The sequence below is a fragment of the Equus przewalskii genome, chromosome 2 (genome assembly GCF_037783145.1).
Source record: "Equus przewalskii isolate Varuska chromosome 2, EquPr2, whole genome shotgun sequence".
Lineage (NCBI taxonomy): Eukaryota > Metazoa > Chordata > Mammalia > Perissodactyla > Equidae > Equus > Equus przewalskii.
In genome coordinates, this window is record NC_091832.1 from 78,747,150 (window position 1) to 78,774,650 (window position 27,501).

At 36.4% G+C, this 27,501-nt stretch overlaps 1 long non-coding RNA gene across 1 annotated transcript in view; it reads left to right on the forward strand.

Annotated features, from left to right (window-relative positions):
- LOC139081786 (uncharacterized) overlaps positions 1 to 27,056 on the forward strand; it is a 34,467-nt gene extending 7,411 nt beyond the window's left edge. The window contains exons 3-4 of the long non-coding RNA XR_011537100.1: positions 24,136 to 24,295; positions 25,335 to 27,056. This is a non-coding gene — a long non-coding RNA (uncharacterized lncRNA). The remainder of the gene's footprint in view (positions 1 to 24,135; positions 24,296 to 25,334) is intronic.
- Positions 27,057 to 27,501: the final 445 nt, after the last annotated feature.

Sequence of the window (27,501 nt, forward strand, 5' to 3'; positions counted from 1 at the left end):
AAACTGCAAAATCTCAGATCTTATTTGCCAATGGAAGCCCTGTGGTGAGAATACATGACGAAAATTGAAGGGGTGCTTCCAACATCTGCACTTAAATACACACAGTAATCAGTACAAATAAACAACTTAGTAGAAAGGAAGGGTTAAACCAGGAGGAAATTTCCACTTCCAGACTTAGGTTTTAAGTACGTTTCCCCGTAATGACTTTCTTAAGGTGAATAGTACTTAAACTTGTGCTTGAAAACCGCAGGTAGTGAGACAACATAACATTGCCTGATAGTCACTTCCAGTATTTAACCACCACATTCTCAACACTGCTTTTATTGAGTAGTATAGCCTAGGAGGAACCTCTGCTCTATCCATGGCCTCAGTGCTGTGTAATACACAGAAGTTGATCTAGGAGGATCTGAGGCACTGTCTTGAATCTGTGGTTTCTTCACTGTGTGTTTTGGAAATGTTCCCATCACAAGGGAAAAAAATATATATATATTTTGTATCTATATGAGATGATGGATGTTAATTAGATTTATTGTGGTAGTCATTTCACGATATATGCAAGTCATTATGCTGTACACATTAAACTTACACAGTGTTGTATGTCAATCATATCTCAATAAAACTGGGAAAAAATGTAGTTGTTTAGGGCCCCACAGGCACACATATGTGCCACGAGTATGTATTATGATTTTTTAAGAATGAAATCATATCACATTTTTTTAAATTTATGTGTATTGTGTTTTCAAATGGCTACTAAGATTTTAAGATATAAATGCTTATAAGGTTGTCTGGCTCTACCTACTTGATAAAAGGTACTGTTAGGTGTGTCTTTTGGCCTAGAGGGCACCATGAAATTTCTGCCCTTGGGTCAGGTCTATATGGGTGTAACATTTTGTTCAGGTAGAAAAAAACCACTTAATTTAGTTAATCATGTCAGTTCCTTAATATTGGACTACCCCAGAAAGATGTTTTCCAGGGAGAGTAACTGTTGGGAATCTATTTGTTCACTTACAGAAGGAAGGTTTAATAAAAGCTTGCGTCTATGTGCAGGCAAGTACACGCTGTACTTTGCAGAGTTCTGTGAATTGTTCAGCTTCAACCTACTGTAGTGTGGACAACAGAAGCTCCTCCTAGTCAGGAAAGAGGGAAGGGAGGGAGGGAGGGAAAGCAGAAGGGACATAGAGGCGCATAAAGGAAAGGAGAGAAGACACACTTAATAGCATAATCATAATTAGTATTTATTTATTTTATTTTATTGTGGTAAGAACACTTAATATGAGATACACCCTCTTAACAAGTTTTTAAGTGTACATTATTGTTGAATATAGATATGATATTGTACAGCAGATCTCTAGAGCTTATTCATCTTGCTTGACTGAAATTTTATGCCTGTTGGCTAGTAAATCATAAGTAGTATTTAAACTCGCATATGTGATCTTAACTTTATCCAGAAATATGAAACCTATACAAAATCAAATAATAATCATATTACATCACTACCAAAATCATTACTAGAAAATTATATGATAACATGGAAAATGTTTACTATAAAATAATATTCATTTTAAATGCAAGCTATGAAGCTGTATGTATAGTATAACCACATATTTTTAAACATGATGATAAAAAATGACTGGAAGGAAATACACACAAAAGTTAATTAACTATATTTATGCCATTCAAAGTCAATGGGATTTTGTTTCTCCACATTTCCTCTTGAGTTTTCTTAAATGAACTTTTTATTTTGAATAATGAAAATAGCATATATCATATAAAATTTATTTTAACAGAGGTGATTCTGGCAAAATGAGGAATAGAACTCAAACTATTGCCCAGATAATTCATGATCTCTCTTAAAATGAATAGGAATTTTACTGTCTCATCCACATAACTCTTTCCTCAAACTCTACAGCCCAAATTAGCTCTTCTAAACTAGGGGTCCACGTTCAGATCACGTGGTGCTTTATAAACACACAGATGAGAGATTCTGATTCGGTAGGTCTCCATACTCGAGCGCCCACATGTGATTCTGTACTTCACCCTCAGCATTCTCAACTCGGACTCTCTCCTTCAAGCACCTGCACCCCTTCCTCATGCCCACATTGGAACGCTTTTTGGTTGTCTCTTCTCTACTTCAAACTATTGCTTAAAACCCAACTCCAGACGTAGTTAAAATCACATACTCAAAAGGAAATAGACACCTTTCTCTCTGAGCTCTATTTATTTTCAGTCACTCCAGTCATTTCAAACTCCCCTGAATTAAGTCTATAATCTCTCTATATTTAGGGCCATAATTATGCCACTTCTGTTCAAGATAATTATGTTAGTATTTGTCTAATGTCTTCACTATCTTCCTTTCCCCATCCATGACCCCTTAAAAGGATAAAAGATAAAGGTATGTGAATATTCTCTTTGGTGTTTTTTCTTCCATTTCCTTCCATCATAACCTACTCTCAGGAAAGCCTCAGAGGTAATGCATATTGAGGTGTCAGTAGCTTATGCTAGGAAGAATTTTCGCAGAACAAGTGAAGCTGAGAGAAAGATGCTGTAACTGTGGAATGTTATGCACAAGCCAGTATGTAAAAGGAATGTACTGATGGTTTTGTTTCCATTTGGAGATTTTAGCTATAGAACCCTCTAAACTTCTGCAAACCATATTATCATGCATGGGTGATAAATTCAGGATTTTTTGTTGCATTCTTGGAAATAACTACCAAGATGTTCAATTTAATCATTTAACATCTAGACCAACTTGAATAAAAATTTCATTTCCTGGGATTTATTCCACGTTTTCTTTATCATCACTGAGTTGTTCACTGAACACTAATAACTAAGAGCAAATATTATAGAACCTTATAACCTTCTAGCAATTCTGTCCTCTGACATCTTTTTGTTTCTTCTATTTTGTGCAGTATAAAAGATAGCTATAATAAAGCTTTTGACTGATTCATTCATCTTGCTCTTGGTTTGCTAGCACATCAAAATCTGATAAAGGAATTGTTTTGTTTGAAAACCCCAATTCTCTAATTACATTCACCTGTCACAGGGAAAGCTTACAGAAAATGTGAATATTGCCTTCTGTTAAGTGGATTATATGTTGGTAAGCATAGTATAGAAGATACAAATGTGGAATAGACTGATATAAACTAGGGCTGTGTTTGTCCATCCCTGGTGCCAGAATCCCCTTCATCAGAATCTTCTGGAGTCCCTCATAACAATGCAGATTCCAGAACTCCACTCCAGACTTGCAGCCAAAGAATCTCTTGCAGTGAGAGATGCCATCTGCAATTGTCAAGCTTCTCAGACAATTTGAATATATATCTCCTTCTGATGAGCACTAATCTAGAGGGACATCCTGCTCATATGCCAATAAATAAAGGAATAAATAAATGAATAAGTGAGAATGACAGAGAGAGAGAATTTTACCCGAATTATTCACACATTTTATGTTCTTCAGAAATTGCTGAACAATTCTTCACTTTCCATTGCTCATACAGATTTAATGTTATGATACATTTTGTTTCCGTAGATAAAATTATTTGTAAACATAACTTCTCCAATGTAAATTCATGGGGATACATCTCTTTGCTTAATTAACTTTCTAGCTAGAAGTCAGAGACTCACTTCCTTAGGAAAACAGTCTCTCACTATCCCAAGCAGTTCAGATTTCCCTATCAGAGAACTCTTAGCCCCTGTCTCTCTTCAACACTTGTAACACTTTCAAATCTACATTTTTATGTGATTATTTTACTACACAGTGCCTCTTACACATAGATGCCAAATGTATATTATACATTTGTATGTATTGGGGAGGTATGAGAAGGTAGGTAGTCTTCCAAATATTCCTCTTTTTAACCTATTAACTTATAGTTGCACAAACTGTTTGAAACTGTCTTCTCCTTTCTTATTCATCTCTGTCAGTTTCCTACTCCCTGCTCCATCACTGCCTTGCCCAATTAGATCTCACTTCTCTTAGAAAGGATGCTGAGCAGGTCCCCCTCCTTCTTTACCTCCTCTTCGAAGCACAAGTTATCCTTCTGCGCTGCTAAGAAAAGTAGATATTCCTAGACTACTGAGAAAGTAGATATCCCTGAACTGCTAACAAAAGTCTATATCTCTCTGATTCAGGAACACAAGTCCTTTCATTCCTCCTTGGATTCCATTCTTCAGGTGAGTCCTTATTTCCAAAGTTAATCCCTGCTTGTGCCTTGCATAAACAATCACTCACACATCTAAAGGAGAGGCAACCATGGCCTAGTGGTCAGGTGTGAATGGGCTAGGGTTAGCCTGCTGAGATCCAAACACTTGTTACGCCACTTATTTGCCATCCTGTTTTGGGCAAGTTCCCTGGGCCTCATATTCATCATCCATAAAAAAGGATTAGTGACACTCAACGTATAAAGCTGTTGTAAGAATTAGATGGGACAATATACATAGAGTGCTATGCCTGGCTAAGAATAGGCTCTCAACAAATATTAGTAATTACTATCAAATAGGCATTTTGCTACCTCCTCTACATGCCAGTTCTCAATTAAATACCTTTACACGATCCTATAATCTCTTCACAGTAAGTCTTTACTCTCAAACACCAAATTTCTTAAATATTACTCTTTCCTCACTTTCTACTCCATTCTTATCTATTGAAAATGGGCACTAATATCTACTAAGATATTCCAGGTGATTGGAAAGCTACAATGGGTTATTATCCATATCAGGCAAACACTGAGCGAAATTCATTTCTTTCCCTCCTAAAACCTCAATGATTTCCTCTTTTTCTTAGTCAGATCCAGAGATGAGGTCTAGTAAAGGCTAGTTGTCCTGGGGTCAGGAGTCCAGAATGGTTTTCCGTTACACTAACTTTAATCTCTTCTAAGAGTTGTGCCACTCTTGACGTCTTGCATATCCTCTAACAACCTTTATCAGATTCTTGGTTACTCACTCATGGATGTTTGAAAACAATGATACTATATAAAACTTGAAAGTAATTAAGCAATTACTTTTGAAATGTAAGATATGTATGTATGGTGTCAAATATATTCTAAGAGTGAATCAAGATTTATAGAAAAAGTGCATAAAACTTCAATAATAAAAATGGATTTCCTTTTGGTTTAGAAAATTATCACAAATACCAAAATCAAGAATATTAAATTGGGCATTATGAATTATCTAGTTATACCAGTTGGTCATGGGAAGAGAAAACATAAGTATCTACCTCCAATGATCCAGTTGGCAAAGTATTAAACCTCTATGCCTCTCTCTCCCCTACATCTTTCTGGGGGATGCATCTGCATTCTTTTCTTTACCTCCTCTATTTTTTTCCTTTGGTCCCTCATTCTAAGGTTTTCTACAAAATAAAGGTGTTTTGTTATGGTTATCTAATTGAGAAATACTTCAATACATAACTTTTAAAGTCCCTTCTAGCTATAAAATTATGTGATAATTAAGAGACAATTGTTCTCTCTCTCTTTTGTGTGTGTGAGGAAGATTTAGCCCTGGGCTAACATCTGTGCCAATCTTCCTCTACTTTACATGTGGCACACCACCACAGCTTGGCTTGATAGGTGGTATGTGTGTCTGCACCAGGCATCTGAACCCACAAACCTGGGGCCACCAAAGTGGAGTGTGCAAAACCAACCACTATGCCACCGGGCTGGCCTCGACAATTGTTCTTTTTTACATATAAAATTTAAATTCCAAAAATGGAATTAAGTTTGTGAAATGGAAACATCTATTGAGAAACAAAATCAAACGATAGTCACTTTTTAATGATTTTTGTGTAACAATGAGAGAGCCACTATGGAAAAACAAAAAGCAATTTGCTTCATTTCCCCTTAAAAAGAGGCTTGAGTATCGAACCACCTGCTTATTCATTTGATAAGTGTAGATATAATCTCATGTATTAGAGTTCTGAAAGAGCCTTCAGGGAAATTGCCATTGATATTTGGCAATCCTGGTTTAGGTCATTCAATGAATTTCTGAGTTAATTATGCATGGAATGTTTCTTTACATTTTCCCAATTTGTAAACTGCATTTACTCTTTTGTATAGATAATACAAATTTCAAGTGTTTCATTTAAAAACTACAGAGGAATACCTAAGAAAAGAACAGGAATATATGCTAGGCATCCTCCTTTCATTTAGCTTTGTCTATCCAGTTCTCACCAACAGGAAAGAGAGGCAGAATCAGGCCAAAAATAAGAGGAAAGTGGTCATGAAACTGCACTGCCTGTTTGTTCTTCAGTAATTTTTCATTGATTTAACTTACTCTCTGATTACAAAATATGTTTTCAATACCTTGCTTTCTTGAAAAGCTCAAAACACTGAATAGCCATGTTCTTGACTCTTCCACTTGAAGGAAATAATACTTGAAAATGGACACCTAACCCAGCCTCCAGTACTAGAGTCATTCTTTAATCTTCAAGCATTTTTCCTACCAGTTAGGAGTGCCAGGAATATGACTTTTTCTATAACTTGAAATATGGATATTAAATTTTTACTTAAATTCAAATGTTACCCATGCAATTCTTGCACTGTCATCACATCATTTTCAACAACTATTTACATGTCAACTTCTGTATGGGCCTGAGCTGCATCTTCTCCTCTGGGGATTTAAAAACCTAAGTAGTAGCCCTGATGTGTATTCAGAGACTAACAGAGAGAAAAAAAAAAACATTCGTTCAAATATATAATTTGATAAGAGTAAGTACAGGGGAGCTCTGCTTTAAAGACAAATAACTCAGTATAATTTAAGAGTAAAGGATATAAGAAATAACTTTATGTTCACAAAAGGATTCTTTGCTTTACAAAAGATTTACTGAAGAATTCCTTTAAATAATGAAGTCAACCATATTATTTGATTTATAAAAAATTGAATTAACAGGAAAGAATACATATGTTAAGGATATGGACAATAGCAAGATAGTGTATATAGTATTTTATGATGAACTAGAGCTGAACACGTGTTTTTCATTCATTTTATATTTCTTTTTTTTTCTTTTTGAGGAAGATTTGCCCTGAGCTAACTACTGCCAATCCTCCTCTTTGCACTGAGGAAGACGGGCCCTGAGCCAACATCCGTGCCCTTCTTCCTCTACTTTATATGTGGGACGCCTACCACAGCATGGCGTTTGCCAAGTGGTGCGATGTTCCCACCCAGGATCCGAACCGGCAAACCCCAGGCCGCCGAGAAGCAGAATGTGCAACCTTAACTGCTGCGCCACCAGGCCAGCCCCCATCATTCTGTATTTCTTTGAGCAACAATTTTGTGGCATGAATTTTGCTCTATGCATATGATGGATATCTGATCTTTAACAATGCTGCTATAAACAAAGATTGATGAGATTGAGTCTAGGCCATGCAAAAGCCCACAATCTAGTGTACAAGAGACACGTTATAAAAGTTAATTATGTCATCAGGTGGTAGGTCCTATAATAGATACGTGATTCATAGAGGAGATGAAATTTATTTGTATTGTGTAGATGAATAGTTTACAATTTGATGGGAGCTGGGATAAGGGATGGAAATTCTAAGCAGTTGAAAAAAAGAATAGCAAGTGCATGGAGATATGAAAGGGTCCAACAAGAAGGACCAGCTGCATGTAGTTTAGGATGTCTTTTGTGGAGTGACTGGGAGATTATACTGGGGGATACATAGCAGCCAGATAACTGAGGGAGTTGTGCTCTGTGCTGGCTAGCTGTATTTTATTGTATTGGTAATGTGTAGTCCTTAAGAGATTTAAAGCACACAAAAAGTGTGGTCATTTTTGAGTTTTAGTAGGAATATACTGGTAACAACGTAAACGCTTTTTGGGAGGGAAGAGTGTGACCTAGAGCAGTGATTCATAATCCAGACAGATTGCAACAAAAGAATGACATGGAGAGCTTTTCAAAACACCACAGATTTCTGGTTCCCACCCCAAATTTAAAGAGTCACTTGGGAATAGGGCCTGAGTACTTATATTTTAAAAAAGCCCCCTTAGTAGTTATATATTGCTGCATAACAAATTACCACAACTTTACAGCTAAAAGAACAGACATTTATTATCTCAGAGTTTCTGTGGATCAAGAATTGGAGCATGGTTTAGCCAGGTCTTCTGCTTCAAGGTCTCTCACAAAGCTATAATCCAGGTATTGGCCAGGGCTGGGGTCTCATCCGAGGCTCCACAGAGGAAGGATTTGCTTCTAAGCTTGGATGGCTGATAGCAGGATTCAGTTCCTTGTGGATTGTTGGACTGAGAGCCCAGCTCCTTGCTAGCTGTTACCTGGAAGCTTCCCTCTGTTTCTTTTGTCACATGGGCATCTCTACATGGAGACTACTTCATCAAGGTGAGCAAGAGAAAGGTCTGCTAACAAGAGGAAAGTTACTATCTTATGTAACATAATCATGGAAAAGACCTCCCAACACCTTTGTCTTCTTCTACTGGTTTGAAGCAATTCACACGATGTCCACACTCAAGAGTAGGGCATTACACAAGGGCTTGAATACGAGGATGTAAGGAAAATTGAGAACCATGTTAGAGTCTATCTATGACACATTTCATGTGATTCTGATACTCCTTCAGGTTTGAAAACACTGACTTTAGGGCACACACACACACACGAATGGCAAGGATGAAACTTAGAGAACAATCTCAAAAACTTTGAAAAAGAAATTTCCATAGAGCAGGTGATTATTTGTATGGAAGGTGGTGGTGTTAGGGAGGGGAGAACTTGATTATCAAACTTCGAAATTGGTGATTGAGTATATAGTGATCCCATTAACCAATATAAGAAGTCAAAAAAAAGGAAATCTTTTTTTAAAGAACAATAACAGATTTAGTTTTCAGATCTGTTGAGTTGGTGCATCTATGTGGTATGTTATGAAAAAGTATTTACAACTTTGAAATATGGTAAAAAAAAAAAAAGTTAGTGGCACGTCTTTTCAATGATACACAGTGTCATTGTTTACCAGGCTCACCAAGAATTTATTTTATTATCTAGGAGAATCTTCTTTGTTCCGCTCACCGTTTACAATTGATTAAATTTCCCAGACTTAAGTTACACGTTAACTTGTATATTTTTGTCTAGTAGAGTTGCAAATAATTTCTTTCCAGTACAAAAGATAACCTGAAGGTTGTGGCTTATTTTGCTGTAGGACATTAAACACTTTTGTAGCTAAATTAGCATCTGATGTTAATCAAATTGACTATAAATAACTAGATCCTCAAATTCTCTCTGAATCAACCTTTTACTATCTCACTGTTTCTGTGACTATATAATAAGTTGAATAAAATATTTGACACGTTGTTTATATTGGCATGAGTTAAGTTGTTTATTTTATGTATTCCTCTTGAAAACTATACTTTAGAGGTTTTAGAGGTACCACCAGCATGCCCAGGTGAACTCACTTAATGGAGCCTATTAAACACCACTGACCAAGAGGTCAATTTCTCTCTCTCTCTCCCCCTTTTGGATCTTGGAGTTATTTTAAGTGGCAATACTTTGCTGTCTCTCTGCTTCTCCAGGTTTTATTTCTACTGATTTGTTTCTTTGTTTTGGTTTCTCATTCTGGTCTTTTTTTTGGATTATGATTCCAGTGTGCATATAGGAAATATTATTCCTCAATAATGGCAACAATGACCAGAAAATGAATTTTGTGATGTGACCATTTGATGATCTCGACCAAGATGATGGGAACTAGTCTCTGTCGTATGATAAATGACAAGGAATTCACTTTCTTATTATTTTGTGATTATTTATCTATTTGTGCACACAAATCAATTAAGGAATAATTTTGTGCCCACTAGAAAGGAGAACATCTTTTTGAGGTCTGCAGTAGAGAATTTCTGTGTTTCTGTGTTCACTTTACCCATATCTGAGGTTGTAGAACTGAAACTACAAGTTGTGTGCCTGTGTGTCTGTAACTGAGAAAAGCCTTTATCTTTTGCATGAGGGTAAAATATTTCCTACTTCCGTTAGGTACTAATTAATTAGATTTTGAGGTTCCTCTAATTGAAGGACCTCTGTTGTAATCGGTTTATAGAGAATAGTAAGTCTAACATAAATATCATATTCCCTCACGTTTGTAGAAAATAAAGAAAGCTGATCTTGTCATATTTCCATGTGCTAGACTGTTGAGGAAACAATTTCTTTTCACTGATAGCTAAGAAATATTTTTATATAAGAACCCAAGTTCACGCAATCCAGGCATTTCCTGAGATAAATCGGATTACTTGAATTAGTTTGATTTAAAAACACACTTAAATGGCTTTTCCCTGATGTAATTATCAGATTTGTGTTTGTTTTGTTATTAATTGATTCAGTTCATCTGAACTTCCTAGAGTTCTTATAATGCTGTACTGATCAAATAAGCTAACATAATTTTATGATTATGGATAATGTAAAATTGTGTTAATATAAATTGAATCACAAGTCTGACAAATTGTTTTATATCATCAATAATCCTGTTTTCTAATGTATCAGCTTAAAACATGATATCCAAGATTCTTAGGTAACTGTACAACCTTGGGCCAATATTAAACCTAGTTAATAAATCATCTTTGGATCCCTGGATAATTACTGATACCTTGGTCATAAGGCATAGTTTTTAGTATATGTCACTTTGATCCTTAGGTTAGTATGTTACAGTGACTATATTTTTGGATGTTGTTAATGAATGTATTGTTTGTGTCACTTTTCAGAGATGGAAAAGTGATGTGTGTGGCTCTAATGGGTGAGCTTTGCTTGTCTACTAAATTGTTTATGTATGATAGAACAATTATCAATTATGTACTTTCCAGTTAAATAGAAATTAGTTAATTTGGTTCAATGTTGTAGTTCTTATGGGTAATTGAGCCTGTAGTAGGAGCATACACGTGTATGAAGTATAGTTGTGTATGAAATATAATGACATTTTCTGTTGTTTTAAAAGGAAGAAATGAGAAGTTTTGTCCTGAAGCAAAGTGTGAGATCGTCCCAAAAAATAAATGAAAATAGCGAAGGGCAAAACTTGATTTTGTATATCAAGCTAAAGAAAGTTTGAGAGAAGTGAAATTTGTTTGCCTTGATTTATGTTACTTGACATACATATAAAAGAATCGTGAAGTATGTTAAAATCTTGGCAATTTTTACTCAGGTGAATGAGCTTATTCAGAAGGTATTTTTTAAAGGAGCTTACAATCTTTTTATTGCCAAATATTATATTAATGCATCTGAAACATGATTTTCTTCTGGTAGGATAACTTTATTGAGGACATTTAGTCTGCCTTAACAAGATATAATAAACTGTTTTGCCATCTATGCAGTCTTCCAGATTATAGATAATCTGGAATAGTTTTCTATGCTCTGGATTGACTGTATTGTGCTATTGATTATTTTAAAAGAAAAAAGAAAACCAAAAATATTTATACATTCACATTTATAAAATGAATGATGTAGAAACAATTAGTTTTTTTGTAATGCTCCATATTCTTAATTAGCTTCAACAGTATTGTAAGAGTTCCCTGGGTAGAGTTGTTAAATCAAAGGATAATTTTGTACAGGTAAAATGTTACTGATGTAAATCTTTCAGAGATTAAAGATTGGACTGAAAGACCTTGAAGGTGTTTTAATAACCTCACTGACCATAACGTGTCCGTAAGCTCAGGGGAAACATTAAATAAATTCTTATTAAAGGATTCTTTTATGTTGTATTCAATTGCAGATTTTACTCTCTCCTGTTGCACTATTGTTGGTTATGGCGATAAATCAAACATGGCCATTCTGTCTCATCTGCAGCTGTAAGATTTACTCTAAGCCTTGTAGCCCTCAGATCCAAATTTTTATAAACTCAGATCCAAATTTTTGTCTTTGGCCAAGAAGAACAGTCTCAGAGCCTCAAGGAGAGGACTATCACAGATACTCAACAATTGATGCTTCAAAGAATGAGCTCTTGCATACGGATTCTTGGGCTGACTTTCTTGAGTGTCTTTGAGATTGTGCCAGGGAACTGAGCCAGAATTTCCAGGGCTCTTTTTAGAGCAGCAGCAGACAATTTTATGAAAGCAGAGGGCTGACCCAAGATCGAGAAGGTCAAAAATTAATTATATAAGACTTAAAAAAATAAAGGGCATTTAATTTCGATTGTTTATTTGGAAAATTGTTGATATTATGTTTAATGTTTTTGTCTCCTAAGGAATACATGTGGGGGCCTTGTTTCTTTCTTCTTAAGCTATCGCTAGTCTTCAACTTAGTAGACTGTGCATTTGTGAACTGAATTCTAAACTATGCATTTGTAAAAGGAAATATATTTTTAAATGGTATCTGATTTTCACTGACCCCTCAGCATTCAAAAATAAATGTTTCGACTGAGTCTCCTTACTTTTCATGGCAATACAGTTACATGCATATGTTTAGTAGTAACCTGTCCTACATTTTACCAGGGCAAAACTGGACAAAATGATTGTGCAATGAAGTCCCCCATACAGAACAATCTTTGAGAGTGGTTCTCAGCTATTCAAGTATGACAAGCCCAACACTAAGAATAACTATTGTACTTTTCATATGCAGCCACTGCCTACAATGCCGACTGAGGAATACAAGTCTGGTAACTCTTCTATGGCTTCACAGCTTAATGAAGGTCATTCCTGGCAGAAATAATGTATACTTTGGAGGATCTCCAGGACAGAGAAATTCACCCAAATTTATTCGTAGATTGAGATAGTTTACTGGGCTTTGCTTCTTAGTCTTGAAATAAAAGCAAATAACATGAGCATTTGAAAGTCCAACATGAGACATTCTAAAACATTTCCAAGTAGAAATTACTTTTATGATGTCAGTAGTTACTAAACACAATATGACTCTAATCCAATAAGAGTAGGTTCAAAGGGAGGCCGACCCTGTGGCACAGCGGTTAAGTTCACGTGCTCTGCGTCAGTGGCCAGGGGTTCGCCAGCTCAGATCCCAGCTGCAGACCTACACATTGCTTATCAAGCCATGCTGTAGCAGGCATCCCAAATATAAAATAGAGGCAAATAGGTACAGATGTTAGCTCAGGGTCAATCTTCCTCAGCAAAAAGGGGAGGATTGGCAGTGGATGTTAGCTCAAGGCTAATCTTCCTCAAAAAAAAAAAAAAAAGAATAGGTTCAAAGCATGACCTTCAGATTTTCAGGGTAAAGGAGACTTAAGAAAGTAGGGACAGCCAGAGTTAGGCCACTCTGCCAAGGACTTAGCTGGGTTTGAATGGAGAAATATTGACTGGTGGCTAGAGATGAGGTGCGGTGTCAAGAGAGGATTTTTTGTAAAGATAGATGAAACCTGATTGTGACTGGGAAGGAAGTGTAGAAAGGGTCAAAGGAGTAAAATGGAGCAAGATAAGGTCAAGAGCAAAGGGGAAGTATTATCCCTAAACTAGATGAACAGCTGTTAAGCTGAGTCTAGAGGGGAGACTGGAGGAAGAAGGTTGACATAGATATATTTGTAGGTAGGGGAGAGGATGGAATTTACTAAGGATATATCTCACAGCTGTTATTTAAATTGTGAAGTAGTGACTTGTTGATTTTTTTAGAATGTGGGGATTTGGATTTTGCTTAGGGGCTTTGAGGGTATAGTGTTTTACAAAGACTGCATGTGTTGTTGAGTCTGTGTGTAACCTTCATCCCTATCGCTATAAGCATTTTGTTCAGGAACCCAGTAAGCAAGCACTTTGCAAAGCAGGTCGTCTTATCCACATGATTTTTGAGTGCTTTCAATCTTTGAGCAAGCAGTCACATGGTTCACAAGTTTCCTCACTCTAGGCCTTTTCTGAGATACCCATCCACACCTTCATCCGGAAAGCCTGCTTATCACCATTCCTCTAATCCCTTCAAAAAAGTCCTTAGAAATTGCCCATAAATGTATGTAGATCCACACCTCTGCACATCTCTTCTTCCAGAATGGCCAGTAAAAACCAGATGTTCCATTTGAAATTATGCTCAGCTTGAAGTATTTCCATTTAGGCTGTCTCTCAGGGCCACCCCTTAGCTGATGGATGGAGCTAGTTTATTATGCAGAATAATTTGAAAATCAAACTTGTATTTTTCCTCCTCAGTCACTTTGTTACAGAGAACTTCCCCAAAAGGCCATAAATGTGTACTGAAAGAGAGGAATCAGTTTATCAAAGTTGGAACAACACATAGAGAGTGCAAGCCAATTGCTTATACAACTTGTGTATTCAATACTTGTCCAGGCCACAGGATTGTTTTTAACACATTTATTTGATAATGGAGTGCTACTAGGAATACTCAAGCTTATGATCTAGTAGATTAATAAAAAACAAAGAGTTCATAATGGGAAGCTCAGATTTCATGTTTTCCCGGTGTCCCACAGTCAGATGGTCACTCTCTTCAAAGTTCCTGTTGGAAACCAAGAACTGTACTTTAAAATAATACTTTTTGATCAAGAAGAATTTGTTTTAAAACTCAAAGGGCTGTCATTGTGATTCTCCTGTTGGGCCTATGAGAGGCTCTGCACAGCATAGACTCTTAAAGCATCATTAGATCTGTTGGATCAAAACAGTCAAGTGACATCAGCTTATCCTGCTCTGTGATACAGTAATAAACGCCTCTCTTTCTCCGGGTCCCATTCAAATTTAATCCAGTTTCTGGATTGTCACTATATTACTTGGGAGAATATGACCAAATGCAGTATTTTGTCACCTCTAAAATCCAAAGATATCCACCAAATGATAAATATATATCATTTTTAGGGGTAGTTAATGCAACTTATCTTACGTTCTAAAGGGAGTATTCCTACATAACTAATTCCGTTAGACCTCAGAAACATTACTAAAGTAATAGGCCCTGAGTTTCATGGTATTTATTTCTCATTCTCTAACACCCATGTGTCTTACTAGGACATTTAGGATACTTCATGTTTTTGCTCAACAAGTCCCACCAATATGATGTGAACTAGGTATCTAGTTCTGTGGTATGTAGAAATAATCAAATTTCCACTGATTCACTCATGGTACAGAGTCAGGGAACCAACAGTTCTGAGAGCCATGGTGTACTGCTGTTTTTGCCAGGCAAAAGCAAACTGCTTCTGATGTTCTCTACTTGTCGTCACTAAGTTACTTATTGTGACTCAGTTACAAAAGTGTGTAAGATCCAAAACTGAATTCCAGGTGCCAGGAGCTGTTTTGGTTTACTTGAACATGCCTTGAACATCAGCTTTAATGGAAGTTACCACCTTATTCAATTTTTGGAAGGACTAAATAGCAGAGTAAAATGGGAAAATGAGAAGAATCTCTACTCCCAAATCTTTTCTGTGTTTGATGGTGGCACTAGTATCTGTGATTTCCTGACTGCTTTTTCTTTAATTTGGGAAAGGAAAGAGGGTCCCACAAACTATTAGTTGGCACTTCATAATAGCCCTTATTTCACAGAAAGGACAACTGGTGTGGGGATTATGAGAGTTGCTGAGTAGACCAACTCCTACCATGCATTCAGGAATTGGGGTAATTACCACATTCTGGAGTCACAAACTATAGCCACAAACTCTGTAAACTAATTCACCCTCATTAATCCTTACTGTAAATAATGGAGCAGAATGACTTCTGAGCCTCAGAAATTACTAACCTCTTTACTGAGGGAGTTATGGGTCTGTGAATTGACTCAGGTCCAAGAGTTGAGTAAGAGTCCATGACATTCTCTCATGGTGACACAGATCAGATTCAGTTTTCTTCTTCTTCTTTACATTTTTTGCTGGGGGTTGGAAAGCAGAGCAATGTGCCAGGAATCAAGAATTTATATAATTTAATTTAGATAATAAGTTAGAGATGACAATTCTTTTGGTCTTATGGACCCCATGATTAATTAGACATTAGTTATTAGGTGGATCCCACCATTCTGTTTACTCTTCCAGCTCTACTGCCTGTTATAGAAACCACACCTACTTTGCCTCTGACAGTTACATTCTGTGTTTTAGCTTCTTCCGTTGGAGATCCATCATCTCCTATTGAAATCAGGGAGCCCATTTTAATGGCAGGCTCTCCATGTTTATCCCTGTTCCGCAAAGGATAGTCCCGACTGTTTTTCTCAACGAAGTTTTCGCTGTTCTCACCAATGTTTTTCTCAATGTCCTGGTGAAGGAGGTGTTCTCTATGCTCTTTTAGGGAAGGTACATTATAAATGCACACTAACATATATTTCTCCCTAACTCTGAATAATATATCATATTACTTGTGATACTATCCTAAAGGGTGTGCTTTAAAACTTTGAGAGGGTTTTTTCCAGAAGCCATAAGGATGGTGGTTAGGAGACTACTACTGCCATTTACTGTCTAGGGATTCTAGGCATCCTAAAGTATCAGGACAAGTACTCACTACAAAAAGTTATCCTGTGTGCTACATAATTTTTGAATGTAGCACAGGGTAATTGTGGGTGTGAAAACAGTTGAGACTGGGAACTACTTCCATATCATATAAAAGGTACAGAATATTTTTTGCACAGTTTTAAAACATTATGACTTTTGTAGTAATATAGAGACGTATAAGTTGAGGGGATACTGTAATTATTTATGTCCTCAACTTTAGTAAGAGTCATTCATCATTTTGGTAAATCTCATCACTACTAGGCTGTTTATTTTATTTGAATTATCATAATATAATTTCATCAAGTTTATAGGTGTTACTATCACAGAGAATCTATCATCGAACTATCTATCTATCTATCCAGCTATTCGTGCTTCTATCCATCTGTCTGTCTATGCATATCACATAATTTAGAATGTCAAATATAAAGAAAAAGTGCCACTATTCAAATGAATACTTAAAATTGGATTTCCTTATTTAGCATAAAAATGGACAGTGACTAACATTCCTGCTGTAATACAGGAACTATGAAAACATATATTTTAACTTACTATTTTGCAAAGAAAAAATATTCATGGAAAATCAAATATATGTATTGGAGTTCCAAGATTTAAAGGAATACTTAGGAAATCCTATTTTTTCCCCAGAATATTAGAAATAAGATAGTCAAAAGGATAAAGAGTTTCTTACAAAGTAATAGAAAAAATCACAAACTATATAAACCACCCAAATTGGTGAAAAATTAATCCTGCCAGCTGTATGAGAAATACAATGATGAAAGAAAAACCAAATAAAATAATACCATCTACTTAACTGAGCAATTACATTGTTTCAAGATGAGGAAAAATGTAGAAAATCATCCGTGTAATGAACTGCATTCAAGCAAATTTCCATGACAAGTGGACGTGAGCACCCTTTTATGTTAAAAGAAAAAAAACCTCCATAATTGTATATGTAAGCCACAGAAGGAATGAAAAATCCATAGAGGAAATGTTATTTTCAAAATTACTGATAGCATTTCCACTTCTATGTGGAAGTAGCAAAGTTTGGAATTACTTTCCTGCTGTGAACAACTGGAAAATTGAACAAGATAAAGGAAACAACTATACTCATAGATTAGAAGAGAGACAATGCAGAACTGTAGTCCCTGATAGAAGGTAAACAAATGAGTTGAGTACTATGACCTCACCAGCTTTCTTCCCAGAGAAAATTTTAAGACTGCAGCAGCAGGAGTGAAATTCTAAACATAGCCCATTGGTCTCACTGAATTGAAGAGAGAGTGATCAGAGTTTGGGGATGTCAAGGAATCAAGAATTTACAGGACAGAATATCATAGAAGAGGGAACTTTGCAGTAAAAGAGTTATAAAATCTTCATTGGGATCTCTTAAATCTTTGATTGAACATCAAACTATGTATGCATAGGGTGCAACCTCATGAGACTCGAAAAAGAACAACTTACTTGGAAAGAACAATTACCAGAGAAATGAAGATGAAAACTCCCCAGAGGTCATGCAGGGGCTGAGAATCATTTGAGTTCCCACTAGCCAGAGCGACAGGACTCATTAGATACACAGAGGAATCGATAGAGATCCCAAATAGTCATGCCTTTAGAAGTGGGGCTAAATAAACCCCAAAGTAGAGAACACTGTAGACAAGCCCCTAAGACATCTTAAAAGCAAGCCTAAAATGGATCAAACTGTCCCAAAAGTTACTCAGCTACCTGCCAGAACAAACTCCAACACTATTTTTTTTTTTTTAAAGATTTTATTTTTTCCTTTTTCTCCCCAAAGCCCCCCGGTACATAGTTGTATATTCTTCGTTGTGGGTTCTTCTAGTTGTGGCATGTGGGACCCTGCCTTAGCGTGGTCTGATGAGCAGTGCCATGTCCGCGCCCAGGATTCGAACTAACGAAACACTGGGCCGCCTGCAGCAGAGTGCGCGAACTTAACCACTCGGCCACGGGGCCAGCCCCCAAACTCCAACACTATTTAAAGGAATACAGCAAAAGCGGGTACTCAATAATGTAAAAATCATGGTATCCGGCACCCAATCAAAAATGAATGGAAAATGTGACCTATAACCAGGAGAAAATCATTAATAGAAAGAGATACAGAAATGTCAAATATGATAGAATTAGCAGACAAGGACATTAAAATAACTATTTTATGTATGTTGAATATTCTCAAGGACGTAGATAGAAATATATTAATATTCATAATTAAGAGAGAAGTGGAATATATGAAAAAGGTAACTTCTAGATATGAAAAATACGTTATCTGAAATAAAATTACTAGCAAATTAGAGTCTGCAGAAAAAAAAAGAATAGTGAATTTGAAGGTAAAGCAATCAAAACTAGCCAAAAGGAAGAATATATATAAAAAGACTAAACAAGCACAATGAACTATGGAGGAATAAATACCAAGTTGTCTAATATTTGTGCAATTATAGTCCCAGAAGGAGAAGGAGGAGAGACAGAAAAAATATTTGAATAAATTTTGTCTGAAAGTTTTCCAAATTTAATGAAAATTAATATCAGACAAAGCAGACTTCAAAACAAACAGTATTAGCATAGACAAAGACAAACTTTTTAAATAAAGAGAAAAGGTTCTATTTATCAAAAAGGCTTGACAATTATAAATGTATATGAACTAATATACTTCAAATAGGCTTCAAAATATATGAAACAAAAACTGAAAGAAATAAAATTAGAAAGACAAATACATAATTGTAGTTGCCTATGTCAACCTTCTTCTCAGTATTCATAGAATAAGCAGACAGAAAACCAATAAATTAATAGAGGATTTAAACAACAATGTCAACCAACTTGTCCTTACTGACATTTATAGAACAATTTATCCCACAACTTCAAATATATTTTTGTTTAAAGTATCCATAGAATATATATCAAAATAGCCCATATGCTTGTCAATAAAAGAAGTATCAATAAATTTAAGAACTGAAGTAGTTTCAAAAAATGGAAGTAAATTTGAAAACAATTAAGAGAAATGTATAACTACTTCCACTTTTTTGCTGCCTGGAAACTCACACTTTTGCACACTGTCTCGAGCTGTTGCTCACATAGGTCCATCTTCCCCAACACAGAAGTGGGTGCATGGCCCAGACTGACCCATCAAATTAACCTCTCTCCATGGGTATGTGTCCCAAGCAAGATCAAGCAGAATCCTTTTGTGTTGATTTAGACATATAGAAAAGAGGATTGTGTTCCTCTTTCTGAGATCATTAAGGTAATAGGATGTTTAAGTGGAATCTCTACTGTAACATCAAGATGCAAGAGATATGAAAATCCAAAACTGATTGTTATATAAAGGAAATGGTCAAAGATAATTTCAACAGCACTTTGATCCCTTTGCCAGATGAAGTCTGTAAAACTTTTCAGAGTATTGAGAAAAGTAGGATGTTGTAAAGTCTTTGGAGATCTTTGGAGATCTTTGGAGATCGTTGTGAGTCCCTAACTCCATCAAGAGAGAGAAGGTGTGGGGCCTTCAAGATGTGAGGAGGCTTCTGTGGGACCTCTCAGAGAGTGTGAATTGCATTCCCACAATTGAGAGGCACAGGACTGGCACCTGATTCCCTTCTAAGATGGCTACAGCAGCCTGTGCTGACAAGGTAGTGGGAGCTGCATTGGGATGAGCTGGGATTCTAAGAGTAAGATAGGGCAGAGGATTCGTGAGTGTCTCTTGTGCATAAAAATGGATCACACAGAGAGTGGACGTAATTCAGAATTTTTCAGTGCCAGTCAATATGGCTGCCTAGAAAGGTTGAAGAGACCATAGCAGCAAGAAGTGAGATGTCAATACTGTGCTTCTAGGGGCTGTCAAAGAATTTGCAAGCAAAAAGTGTAGACGTATTCATCAGTTAAAAGAAACTTCAGTGTTCCCCAGACATGGGATACTCCAAATAATTTTAGAAGTACCTCAAGAACAAAAGATTAGCTTTCATCAGCTGTCATACACACAGTGTGTGAAGACACCCAGCCCAGTAAGAGCTACTCGCCCCCCATTCCTCTCTTCTCTCCCCTCACATTCAACTGGGTGGGTTGTCCACTTCATCAAAAGACGGCCTGAGAAAGAAGCCAACACAGCTGAAAGCAGCACTGAGAGATGGAGAGAAAGAGGCATCAGCCTTTGTATTTTCCAGGTACTGGACCCACTAAATTCCCTTTTTTTTGCTTAAACTGGTTTGAGTTCAATTTATGTTACTTGCAGCAAATACAAAACTAGTATATATCACTTTCTCACAGAACCCAGGAGTAACTAGTAGTTTACTATTTTGTCATTTTCATTAGAAACTACAATTGAAACCAGGCTTTTAACAAAAATTATCCATAAAAACTAAGTCACTGTCATCTAGATATTGCAGCTGACTGTCTTCACTAACATTAAAATCTACCAGTTGTATTTGAATCAAAATGCTCTCTCCTGTTTCTCAGCAGTACTGAGAAAAACAGACTGAACTCAGCTTGTAAGATTTAGACATTAAGAAACACGATCAGACAGCAGAGTCAAGGTTGGTTTTAAGGCAAATAGAACTATTGTCTTTTCTGAGGTTTAATTGGTGTTCACTGGATCAATCTTATTTTCTCTTCAGTTTTTATAAATTTTAAAATAATGCAGTTTTCACTGATTGCATTCCTCCTGTGTATGAACAAATACTTGGGCAGATTATACTGAATTTGTCATCACTTCTTTTTCTTTTTTCGTACTCCTTGGGACTGTAATGTGAAAACCACACTTTGTTTATCTGTAAATGGTACTTGGTTAACCAAATTTGCCTTAATGATTCTCTAAATTACTTCCCCACATTTCAGTCCTATTCTGCACAAGATTCTCAAGCTAACTATGGAAAATTATGATAGCTAAAATGAGGTCTCTCTTCCCTTTCAGGTAGAAAATTAAGATCTAAATCCATTTTTAAAGATTTTAAAATTTTCTATTAGAGATTGGTTTCAGAATAACTCAGTTCTATTCTGTGCAATTTCACATTCTTGTAATGAAAGAGTCATAGTGAATAAAAATCAGTCATAGCCAAAGTTAGTATTGTGGGATGACTTTCATGTTATCATGAGTAATTATTTAAATCATGGCAGTGTCTGAATGTCAGAAATTTTGCATTTATGTCCTTAACTTCTCTTGAACTTTCCAAATTGTACTTTCTCAGACTCTACCAGACTTTGTGCTCGTGTTCTCAAAATCTTTTTCCGTTACGGCTATGTCTCCAAGTTTTGGGGATAGAGGAGAACTTTCTTCATGGAATGAGTCAGTAGAGTTTCAATTTCCAAAATGTATCTTCTTAATCCACAGTCCTCCTCTATGCCTTACACGATAAAAGTACTCTTCTTATACTGCTTATTTAATGAAACATATCTTGATCCAAAGACCAAAAACAGATTTAAAAACAGAGACTTGAAGATATATTTTTTAAAGTAGAGCCTGTGATATTCCGAATATCCCCATCCAGATATATCTGAGCTCTGTCTCTCACCAGCTAGGGGACCTACGTTTTCTCACCCATAAAATGGAAACAACAGCCTTTGGAAAATAGGAATAATATACCTGTGAAAAATAAATGAGATAATAAATTAAAAGTACCCATCATAGTACCTGGTACACATATGTTAGTCAATTTGCATCTGGAGGTAATTACTTAAGCCAAATTTGGCTCTTAGTTTTTTCAGCACTAACGACAATCAGAAATTCCCTATTTGCATGTTATAAGCCTAGAGTTTTCTTGAATACCATCAATGTGAAACTCTTATCAGAAGACCAGGAAAATCCTTTTATCTAATCTCCAGAAATGAGGTAAATGAACCACCTATAGAGGCCCTAAAATTGCAGCTCATGCTGACATTTGAACAAATGATTTAATTAGTCTCATATGTGGCTAAAACATTTATGCTTTTTCCAAAGCTGTCCAGGTGATTCTAGTGAGCACCAGGGTTGAGAAGTATTGGATGAAGATTTTACTGGGTCAAATTCCCAGGGTTTAAATCCTGGCCCTGTTTTTTACGTGCTCTGTATGCTTGAGCAAATTGCTTAACCAATCTGAGATTTCATTTCTATGATACATAATTTATTACTCACTGTTTGGCATAATGCTGATTTTTTGTAATGCTATTTATTTATGAAATATTTTCCTTAAAAAGTTTAAATAGACAATCCTTCACTGTGACCTGTCAATATATATGATCCCCATGCTCCAAGTACCACTGGACAGTCTCAGTCAGCAAATGTTAGCATTAGAGATAATGCTCGTCCCTCTCTGTTATTGGTTATTTGGGCAAAATACTGCAAAATATCCACTAATGAGTGCTGTACCTTAGTAAGTTGAGTGTTTTGTAACAAGCGTTATTTAGTCTACTAAGACCTCGCTCTCTGCCATTTATCTTATATTTCATAGAACTCAAATGGATAAGATGATAAGACTTCACACCTCATGATTGCAGTGACCTACGTGTGCCATCACATCACTTTGAAGCTAACCTACAACTAATTAGTAACAAAATTCTTAGGACCAGTTCATTTTTCTCTCTCTTTCTCTCTCTCACATACATGTTCCTTTTAGAAATGTGATAAAACATAATTCAAAATCGTGTGCTGAAATAAAGTTAATAAAATTTTAATTAAGTTCAGTCTCTGGGCTTAAATATATCTTCAATATGTGGAACTGTATCACTGAAATACACAGTCTTGTAACCAATTTGAATTTGTGAATAAAATACTATAAATCTGTATTTTTCATTAATATAGTGCAAACAATCCAACAAAAGATCATTTCAGGCTCAATGTTCTTTTTTTTAAATCCAAAGAGGAGTTTGCTACTTATTTGAAGAGATGAGAATAATATGGAGTAAGAATATTAATAATCTATTAAAATATATTCTTTCTAAAGTAGTTGAAAAGATTTTTCCGCTTTGCAATATATTTTATTATGAAATTTTTATTAATTATGAAATAATAAATCTTACCCCAATAAAGGCAAATGACCTCAATTTCTAGATCCTTCAACTTGAATCACAACTCTAACATGTATAGGGGGACAAGTTATGTAACCTTCCTATGCCAGAGTTTCATCTTCTGTGAAACAGAGGCATTTATAGTACTTACATTGTAGAGCTATTGTGAGGAATAAATGAGATAAACCATATATCGTGGCTGTGAAGGATAGATTCTAAGGGAGTCCTCATAATCCCTTGCAAGGCACCCATTCAGCCATCCCTTTTAGCCTGAGCAAACCTGTGACTTGCTTCTGACTAATTGAGTATAGCAGACGTGAAGAAATGTATGTGCTTACATGCATATGATTACATTATGTAAGACTGTGACATCATCTTGAGAGGAGATGCTCTCTCTTGCTGGCTTTGAGAAAACAAGAGGCCATGTTGGGAAGGCCCACAAAACAAGGAACCGAAGGTGACCCCTGGCCAACAGCCAGCAAAACACTGAGGCCCTCACTTTGGCAGGCTACAGGGAAATAAATGATGTCAACAACTACATGAGCTTGGAAACAGACCCTCCCCGAGTTGATCCTCAGGTGACACCACCTCTCTGGTTGACACTTTGATTGCAGCTTTTGAAGACCCTGAAGCAGAAAATGCAGTTAAACCATGCTCAGACTGTGGCCCCCAGAAACTGAGATAATACATGTCTGCTGTTTTCATCTGCTAAGTCTGTGGTAATATTTTTATGCAGCTCCAGATAACTAATACAGTACACGATAATGGTAAATGTTTAGAAATATTGGCTACTATTGTTACTGTTCTTGCAGATTATTGAAATATGAATTAATAATCTTTAATTTTGGTTTTTCTACAGACTAATGAAGATTACATTTCTTATTCTTTACTGAAATTTTTGAAGTTGTGATTATTCTGAATTTTCTATTTGTCCGTGAAAAAACATGGTATTTACCCACTGACTTTTTTTCTTCTATATTATTTTTCACAACTGAAATGTGGGGAGAGATGATTGACAGGTAAGGATTTTCTTCCCTTTCAAATATCATCTTTGGAATCCAAATACTCTTGGCCAGAGGAAAGTAAGACCCAAGTCATGCCTCCAGGTACACAGTATACACCCAATGAATGTTACTTTCTTCCTGTATCTGACAAAAGAAAACAAAACTATTTGTATTTACGTAAGCAAATTTAACTAGGAGGAGGGGAATTTTGAAAGCAAAGCCTTTCTTTTTTTAAAAAATTAATTTTTAATTGAGATAAAGCATCCATAAAAAAGATGGCAGCAAGTATGAGAATACAGCTTAATAAATTATCACAAAGTGAACACACTCCTATAACTACCACCATGTCTACACATATAACATTGACTAGAACCCCAAAAGTTTTCTTTAGACCCCCAAACCTACCCATGATCTAGACTAGTACAGAGTTTTCCCTTAAAAAAAAACACCTCTTCTATATCCTGGCTCACTTTTTTCCCTGCTTATTCTAGCAGGAACTGGGAGCAGTGTGTTAAAATCTTCACCGTGAATTTTGATATGCTTTTTCCTCTTCAGTTTTGTCAAATCTTGCCTTGTATTTCAAGGTCGGGTTATTAGGTAGACACAAATTAGAATTATTATAGATATATGATGGGTTGGACCTTTTAATATGAAATTTCTCGGTATCTTTAATAATGCTTCTTGTCATTAGAATTTACATTTTTTCATTGGAAGTGAATAATCAGAGGCTATAATTATAGAGAAAATTTAGGAGGTTATTAATTTTCACTCAAGAATTTATATTGATTGGACTTTTCACCATGTAACTCCTTATTTGATATTTAAATATGTTCTATCCTGAAATGCAGTAACTTCTCACCAAATTGATAGAAAAGAAAAAAGGATCAGAATGGCATAAAAAAGATATCCCTAATCACTTGAAAATCTTAAATGTATCCTTAAACATGATTTACAGACCATGAAGTACTTCAGTTTTAGTCTTCACTAAAAGCTACACAAAACTTACGTTTAAATAGCTCGAAGTAACACATTCAAACTGCTTCCCTTCTATCAGAGGAAGATGCTGAATCCTAACAATGTAATTGAAACGGAAACCCTTCCCGGAGCCACAGAGACAGCAGCCGCTAAAGACTGCAATTCCGGCACCACCTTACCTCCTCTGCTTGTCACCCTCTCCCTGCTGCCACTCCCCTAAAAAAAAATCCAAGGAAAGAAAACATTTTTTCTGTATTATAGCGGGAAAAGCATTGCTAATCTTCTCATCATAATGGTTTTTCCATCCTGCCGCCGGGAGAAAAATAAATGGATGTGTCTCCTTGGGAGAATAGGTACAGTAGGAGTAGCACACTGGTAGACTATCACAAAGGACGTTTAGATTTGAGAACCAGTGTCCATCTTCGCACATGGAACTGAACCAACCCCCTTCCCACAACCATCCCCACTCCAGCTCGGTATTCTGCAAAGGTTGGACACTGATGGCTACAGTCCTGTGTTGCTCCTGAATCTGCTTGATTTATAGGGAATTGTGGCAGAGTGAGTGGTGTGGGTCCACACTTGGGGGAAAAAGTGGAATTTGCAGCGCAAAGGAGCTTGAAATAAGCACAGAGAGACTTGAAGAAGGAGGAATGGGTGGGCAAAGAACATGCACTTGAGGCTGGATGTAAAGACAGGAGTAAAGAAAGTGGCTTTATGTGTTGCTTTGCAAAGACTGAGAAGAGTAGTGTGAGAAGGAGAACAAGTGATCTCATTCATGGACAGGCTATTTTCTAGGTATTGAGGGAGACACTCTCATCCATCAGCATCACTACCATTTAGAAATGTTAGTTACTACCCAAGATCACAGAGATGGTGAGTAAAGAACTGGGACCCAAGACCTTCTGAATTCAGTCCAGCCTCACACTTAGCCTATAAATGTTCTTCACTTCAACATGCTGTTGGCTGGATTGTGTCCTCTCAAAATTTTCTTGTAGAAGTTCTAATGCCCAGTACCTCAGTATGAGACTATGTTTGTAAATAGGTCTTTTTAAAGAAGTAATTAAGGTAAAATGGTGTCAAATGGGTGGGACCTAATCCAGTATGAGGGGGATCCTTATAATAGGAGATTACAACACACACTCACAGAGGAAAGACCCTGAGGAGACACAAGGATGAAATGCCATCTACAAGCTAAGGAGAGAGGCCTGAGAAGAAACCAACTCTACCAATACCTTGATCTTGGACTCCCAGGTCCCGGAACTGTGATGGAAAAGTTTCTCTTGTTGAAGTCCCCAGTCTGTGGTGCTTTGTTGTGGCAGCCCCAGCAAACATACACATGCCATGCAGGCTTGCCACTTCCCTCAAACAGAATGAAGAAAATAAAAGCATTAATTTTAAAAGTTATTTAAAGAATAATATTTAGAAAGGATACTAAATGAAAAAGTGAAACAAAAAACACTGAAATTCAATATTTGCAACTCTATTCACCCTACAGAACATTTTTCTAGTTGAATTGGAAATGTGTGGAAAGCAGCATTGTAAGGGAAATACCGAAATGATCTTTGACTATGCCAGCGAACAATTGATATTTTTTTTACTTTTGTTGTGTGATTAATTTATTTGTCATCAGAAAAAAAGTAGTTTAGCACAAAGATGTGTTTTCATTACACAGCAACAGCATTATAAGTCTTGGTTTACGCTGGGCCTGTAGAATACCCAGCCATGCTCCTAATCCTATTTTTACTGAAGCAAGCAGCATATCATACCAATGTCACACAACCAAATAAAACTCGATCTCAGACTCTGCGTCCAATTCATTGGTTTTACGGCTTTCACACAAATTTGGGGGGAAAATCTGGTTTTTTTTTTTTGAGGAAGAATAGCCCTGACCTAACATCTGCCACCAATCCTCCTCTTTTTTTCTGAGGAAGACTGGCCCTGATCTCATATCCGTGCCTATCTTCCCCTACTTTATATGTGGGGACGCCTACCACAGCATGGCTTGCCAAGCGGTGCCATGTCCATACCCGGGATCTGAACCAGTGAACCCAGAGCTACCGAAGTGGAGTGTGCGCACCTAACTGCAGAGCCACCGGGGCAGCCCTAGGAAAAACCTGTTTTTTCAAAATTGTTAGATTATCAACTGGGAAAGTTTTCATTCGAATATATTGCCAAAAAACACTTTTAGTTAGATGGAGAGAAAATATGCTTTATTCTAGGAATATAATCAGCTCTGCCATAATGCT